We start from the raw sequence: 7,907 nt of genomic DNA, 5'->3' as shown, positions 1-7,907 counted from the left end.
AAACCATGCATAGGACATTTCCCAAGTAATTCCTTAAATCTTTCCCAAGCTTCGTACAGTGTTTCATCATCTAATTGCTAAAAAGATGTTATGTCATTTCTGAGCTTGGCATGCATGTTTAGTGGATTATATCGTAGGAAAAACCTTTGGAAAAGGTCATTCCATGATGCCACTGTTCCCAATGGTAAAGTATTAAGCCACGATCTTGCACGATCTCTCACAGAATATGGGAATAGTTTGAGCCGCAATGCTTCTTCAGGAACACCATGTTGTCAAAACGAATCACAGACTTCTAGAAAAACTCTCAAATGTAGTCTTGGATCTTCAATTGGCAACCCACTAAACTGTCCAACTATTTGCAGCATCTGAAACATTATCGGTTTCAACTCAAAGTGCTGAGCTTGTATGTGTGGTCTAACTACCCCTACATTCAGGTCATCCAAAATTGGAACCACATGCTCCCGAATTGGCCTGTCTCGGTCATCTATCACACAATGAATAGAAAGATTAACATCCTGACCATTAGGATTTAATTGATCATTCAGAACAGGTTCATTCTCATCCCTAGCCATATTATGTAATTCTCTTCTCCTTTTTCGCAAAGTTCTCTCGATCTCTGGGTCAAAAGGATGCTCTTCGTTAACAAGAATGCCTCCACTCATGCGCTAATGGCAAACCTGTAAAAGTTAAGTAACAACTTAGTTAGATAAAACTAATGAAACAAAATAAAAATAACAAAAACAAATTTCATCAATTGCCAATCCCCGGCAACGATGCCAAAAACTTGTTGGTTGCACAGCTGATATGCAAATCATGTAAGTATACACGTCAAACAAGTAATAAAGTGATGATTGATATCGTCTCCACATGGATTAGATAGGTATAATTTGGTCGAGTTATTATAATCAAGTTTGATTAATGCTAAAGCAAAATAATAATAAGAATGTAGTGGCAAAATGAGAGAATGATGGTGTGTAAAATGTGCAAAACAACACAGGTAAACGGAACAAGAATTCCATGGAAAAATCACTATGAAAAAGGGTAGAGGAACTACAATGTTAATTTGGATGGCTAGGATTACTAATGAATCTACCTTCACTAACTATTAATGCCACTATAACACCCCTAACTCGTATTCGTCGCTGAAATAGAGTTATAGAGCATTACCATAAAAACGTAACATAAAAACATATTTCCAAACATTAATATAAACATAGCATAGTCCATTCATATACATGCATATCATCCCTTAATTGAGCCCTCGAGACCTTAGAAATACTTTAGAAATGAATCAGGACTAAATCAGATACATTTCGAAACATTGACGAAAAATTTAAAAATTTTAAATTGCAGGAGTCACATGGCCATGTGGCTAGGCCGTGTGACTCACATGGCTGAGACACACTCCCTTGTCTTTGGCTGTGTAAGAATTGAAAGAGGGACACACGAAAGTGTCCCAGCCCGTGTCTGTGCCCATGTAACTCTCTGAGTTGGGTCACATGGCCATGCCACACGCCCGTATGCCAGGTCGTGTAACACTTGAAATGGCCTCACACGCCCGTGTGCTAGGAAGTGTAACTGTCTAATTTGAAACCTTTAAAACCTATAGGGGACACACGGCCATGTCACATGGTCATGTGTCACACATGGCTGAGACACACGCCCGTTTCTTAGGCTGTGTGGACAAGAAATTGGCCAAAATCAAGCCATTTCCTTCACCATTTCAAGCATGTACATACAAGCCATTTCCACCCTTAACCAAAGCATCTAAACATACCAATTCAAGCATAAGACAACTGATTTAATGAACCATAAATCCATCCAACCAATATGCCAACAAAGCACCTCAAATGCATTCAACCATATCTTACCTAAACATGGAAACGTTACCACATTTCATACATACCTATCAAGATCAATACCATTTCAAAGCTTACCCTATTTTGACCACATCAAAACTATTCCAACACATACCATATTGGCCATTAAATCATCCATTATAACTTAACCATGATGACACCTACCATCAAGGTATCAAAAGTGCCATAAGTACCAAAAGTGTACCAACCATAATAACACGTTCTAGAAAGGCATCAATAAGTACCAAAATGACACTAACCAACCGACATCAAATGGTACCAAAACAACTTATACATGTCAATATCGTCAACTAACATTCAATTAGATATCGAAACAAGTCCAACTATACATGTCATTATAACCTTAGCCAAAACATCAAATCTACCGATATAATCGTTAGATAGTGTGATAGATCTCTAACGAGCTTCCAACTAATCGAGCTTCTAATAATCTGTAAAGTAACTAAAAATAACTACGTAAGCAATGAATGCTTAGTAAGCTCGTATAAACTTTTAACATAACATTCCATTTCAATAATGAACTTTCTAGGGTAAATATAAACCTATACCAATGCCACAAGATTTAGAACACTACATAACCATCAACTCACAAATGAGTAAATCCCTCAACATCATGTATACTTTTCATTCGTAACATAATAAGATCCTATTAGTTGTATTACATAATCATCAACCTTTTCTTAATACGAAGAACCATTCCATTTACTTAGCATAAGCTTAAATAACATTATCAATTCATGAATTAGTGTGTTTATTCATGACATAGGTAAATTCATCTATAGATAAGTAAATTTTTCACATATAAGTATGTTCTTTAACTCATCAATCCTTATATATCATCATAATACATCTTAATTATGAACTTACCGTTACATTACCTTTTCTTACCCATATCATTTACGTAATACAAGACATAATCATAAACATCAACCAATTACACAAGCTTCACACAAGCCTAAATATCATCATCGATAGATAAGTTAGTGCATTTATACATAACTTTTTTGGAATCAACCACATGATAAGACATTTCATAAGAAAACATATCTTTTGATTCATACAACCTTTTCATGCACATAAGCATATTTCCACTTGGACACTTACCATTTCGATGTATATCATTAAGATAAAGCATGATATAGTCCAACCATAAGCTTAGCACAAGCGTAAGCATCATCCACAAGACATGCTAGTGCATCAACTCATAATTCACTTGAAATAACATGAGGTAAATCATTATACATGAACAGCATCATTTGAAATCATCAATTTCATGAACATAAGTATACTTTCATTAAACATTTCCTTTTCAATCCTTTTCATGGATTCATGACATAAGTCATTTGAACACTTACCGTTGATTTCCTTTTCATGCCCGTTGAACCACTTAGAATAATATTGGATACGTGGGAAAGCTTACACAAAGTGTGTTAAACATATGGTCAAAATCATTCCTTTCCCTTTTCCTTTACATTGTTGCTCACTCGAGCCATAAAATGGGTTTGCTCACACAAGCTGGCGGTCGGAATGTAAGCTACATGATGCTACTCACACAAACTGACGAGCATCCGCAACAAATGCAGGACCTTAGTCATCGGTAGGACATTCAAGACCAGCACCCAAAACATGGTAACCCTAATGACATGTCATTTGTACCCTATATATTCCTAAGGTTCAAATGGGGCTCGATAATCTACAATTTATCATAGCATTGATATATTTATACATATTGACTCTTTTACATCAAAACAACATAATAATTATTCATTCCAAGCAACATTAAAGCAATTATAGTTCATACAAACTTACCTGACTAAATTGCGACAATGATTAAGTACAGGGGCTATTTGGTAATTTTCTCTTCTCCTCGATTTACACTCGTTCTTGATATAAATTAACAATTTCATTCGATTCATTAATTTAGACAGCAAAACCAATTCATTTTATGCAATTTAGTCCTTTTTGATAATTTTACAAAATTTCCCCCAATTTTTTACTTTTATTCAATTTAGTCCCTGAGCTTAAAACATGCAAATTAACCTTTTTTACTCAAATTTGAGCTAGCCAAATTTATTGGAAACTTACTACAACCCATATTTCATCTTATTACACATTAAATCCTTGTACTTTTACTAGTTCAACAATTTAATCCCTAATCGTTAAATTCATCAAAAATCACTTAACAAAATGCTTATAAATAATAACTAATACCTCAAATTCATCATTTAACATCTAAAATCACAAAGATTCATCAACGGTAAAATTTAAAATCTTTAACAGTTTCAAAAACGAAGGTAAGGACTAGCTGGACCTAGTTGCAACGATATCAAAAACATAAAAATTATTAGAAACGGGGCTAAAATCACATACCAAGCTAGCTTTTGAACTTGTCGAGACTTCAAGGTTTAAAATGGCTTCTTTCTTCTTTAGAATTCGGTGAAGAAGACTTGTAAAAGATTATAATAGCTTTTGTTTTATTTAATTTAATTCAATTTATCATATTACCATTTTTAACCTTGGTTAATAATTAAATTAAAACACCAAATCCATGTCCATATTTTTCCACTAACTCCTTAAATGGATTATTTACCATTCAAGTCCTTTACATTTATTCATTAAGTCATTTAATCACCCAAATCTAATAGTGGTCAAATTTTACATCATTTATGATTTAGTCCTTTTTAATTAATTAACTATCAAAACATTAAAATTTCTTAACAAAACTTTAATAAAACCTTAATAACACTCCATAAATATTTATAAAAATATTTATGGCTCATTTCGTAGAAACGAGGTCCTGATACATCATTTTCTAAAACCACTTGACTTTAGGGTCATAACACTTAAACCTAATTGGTCTTCCATTTAACACAAATCATTAAATCTAATTTTATCATTACACCATATAATATTCATAAATATTAAATAATAATATTTAAGGGCTCACACGTTGGATTTGTGGACCCGAAATCACTATTCTGACACTTTATAGAAATGGTTTGTTACAGCCACAGCAAAGTCGTGAGTATTCTACTACTCGATAGGTTTCTACAGTAGTCTGCTTCTTTCGAGAGCAAGACATTGGGTTACCTACCCTAGGGCACTATATGTCTATAGGCTTTGAATTCAGCTACCACTAATATTTTCTACCTTCTTTTGTATGAGGCAAAGCTCTATGTCTAGAGGTTGCTATGAATAAGTGATTAATCATTCACTCATATTATCCAACTTCTATCCAATTAACCTAACCCTATCAGAATTAAGTTATCTTTATAATCCTACCGCACATTTGTCAATGTACAGTATGCATATAACATGAAATATCATTGAATAAAATAGTAGAACAAACCAAACTTAAACGTTAAACGTTAATAGAAATAAAAGTTTCATCAAAGTAATCTAGAGCCTAAGAGATTTAGCTCATGGTTGGGCAAATAAAGTTTGAGTTTAATACGATAACCAACATCATCAATAACAAATAAGCTTTAAAAGAAGTATTAAGAAATAAAGGAGGAAACTGAGATGACAGCTTTTGCCTATCCAGCTCTCAACACAGGTACTGAAAAGTCTTGTGGCTACCAAAGATGATTGAAATCATTTTTCTCCTTCTTCTGTCACCCTCGTTCTTGGCCCTACTCGATACTCTCTATTTTGACCAAGGTTGTTCGACCTAGTTAGGGTTCCCTGCTTGGCTTTTATAAGTTTCACCTTCTAGGGTAGGTCCATCAGCCCACGATACTTCCTCTATTTTCCAGGTAGATATATCTAGGACACGTACATGTGGGGCCAAGAACGGTACGTGTTAAGTGCTGACTAGGCATCTTTCAAGCACTGCCATGACATTTATGTTGGCAAATTGTCCATACTTTGCCACGACAAACCTTCAACCTTTGCTCTCTTTTTTACACTCTACACCTACTAAACAATCGCCTAAAAAATCCCTCCCACAAGCGGTTAAAAACAACATGTAATAACAATTAAATGCAATCCTAGCTCTTCAATGCAATGCTTTAAAAATGTCAATTCAATATCCTAAAATGCAACTAAAAACACTTAAGTATAGGCAATTAACTAAGTCTAAGGGCATGAAATATAACTCTTTTCAAGAGTTATGAAACGTGCAACCAGAATCGAGGATCCACTCCTTGCTCACTTTAGAGTTGTTGGCAGAAACAACTAGAAGTTCACCATCACTGTAGTCTTCTACTTAATCAGCTTCACTGGAATATTCTGGTTGTTTTCCCCTTTTGATTCACAGCCTCCCTTGTGATCTTGTTCTACAACTTATAGCACTCAGACTTAATGTTCCCTTTCTTCTTGTAGAAGTTATAGGTTTTACCTTTGTTTTAAGATCTTGATCTACCCTTAGATTTACTGCGAGGATTTCGTTCCTATATCCTCCCACGATTATCATTAGTATTTCATTCTTGTCTCCCACGAACAATGAAACCCTCTCTTTGAAAGTCGAATCCAACCACAAGTTGCTTTACCTTGTCATACGAGGTTAAAGAAGCATAGACTTCATCAGCTGTGAGAGATTTGCAACTATACAAAATTGTATCTCTAAAGGTTGATTAAGACAGGGAAAACGAACAAAGCAGAATTAACCCTAAATCTTATTTATCATACTGAACCTCCATGGCCTCTAAGTCTGAGAGAATTTCTTTAAACACAATTAAGTGTTCGTACACATATGCACATTCCTCCAAACTGCTCAAGCTTCCTCCATAATGCAGTGGCGGTTTTCTCCTTCAACACGTCTTGTAGAATTTCATTCGACAGATGTTGTTGTAATTGTGTTAAATCCTTTCGATCTTTACGTTTCTTCTCTTTATCCATCAATGTCGAAGGCATCTTATCTAACCCTAGCAGGGTATCCTCCAAATCCATCTGCGCAAGAACATTTTTGCATCTTTACTTGCCACAACACGAATCTAGTGCTTCATTGTCACCATTATCGTGATCGAGACAAGCAACTCGAAAAGCTCTTGATATTAGTTTGTAGAATTAACGTCGATAATGGAAATATAGAACGATCATAAAGCAATAAGAAAAAGAAAAATAAAGCACACAAATTTTACATGGAAAAACCTTTTGGGAAAAACCACGGGCAAACGAGAACAAAATTCACTAATGTAGAATTCGAATTATACAAGAGTTTAGACTACATCTATTTATAGATTGAAAAACCTTATTATAATCAATGTAAAATAAAAGAAGTACAGTTCTATATGGATTTTACTTTTATTTTATTTTACCACTGTATTTTATTTTAACAAGGATTCGAGTTACTCAACTCTAACATTTTACTTACCAACTATTCAATTGTTATACAAGATCATTTGATTATGTATATCATTACACTTAAATTATTATTCAATTTAATCCTTAAAGCTCACATATCATTAACATATAGTTTTACCAAAACCTCTCATAACAAAAATTATATCACTATCTATGAATTATAATTTATAATATACTTTCCATCACTACTACTTAAATAAAATTCACATATTTAACATTCAATTTATTACTTACCTTAATTTAATACTTTGAAATATCAATAAAATTAAAACGAACACTTACATCTATTGCTTGTCTTCTATTTCACTATCATTTTATTTTTTTCTATTTTTCTTCACTTTCATCTACCAATTTCTTGGTTCTAAGTTGAGAGTCTTAACTCTCTAACATCTCTACTTCAATTTTCATTTTGGATGGGAATGGAAATTTTAAAGGAATTTAGGAGAAAAAATGAGATTTCATGGTAAGAGAACAAATTGTAACAAAATGAAATCCTCCTCTTCATATATATATAGAGTGACGTGAGGAGCCTGGAAAGATGGAAGAATTTTCTACATTTTTCTATAAAATATCTCATTTATTTAATTTATTAAAATATTAAAATATCTTAAAAATAATAAAATATTCAACCAATCACATTTTAACACATTTCGTCTTTAATTATTACACCACATAATTATTTATTTTGAGTAATGATCATTTTACCCTTCATGTTTCTTCAAA

General features: G+C 33.4%; 1 non-coding gene across 1 annotated transcript; it reads left to right on the top strand.

Moving 5' to 3' along the window:
* Positions 1-107, top strand: LOC121214337 (small nucleolar RNA R71). Its single transcript, XR_005909920.1, has one exon. It is a non-coding gene; the product is annotated as a small nucleolar RNA R71 (small nucleolar RNA).
* Positions 108-7,907: the final 7,800 nt, after the last annotated feature.

This window comes from Gossypium hirsutum, chromosome D01 (genome assembly GCF_007990345.1).
Source record: "Gossypium hirsutum isolate 1008001.06 chromosome D01, Gossypium_hirsutum_v2.1, whole genome shotgun sequence".
Taxonomy (NCBI): domain Eukaryota; kingdom Viridiplantae; phylum Streptophyta; class Magnoliopsida; order Malvales; family Malvaceae; genus Gossypium; species Gossypium hirsutum.
The sequence above is the reverse complement of the archived record's forward strand: the minus strand, read 5'-3'. Positions and strand labels throughout refer to the sequence as shown.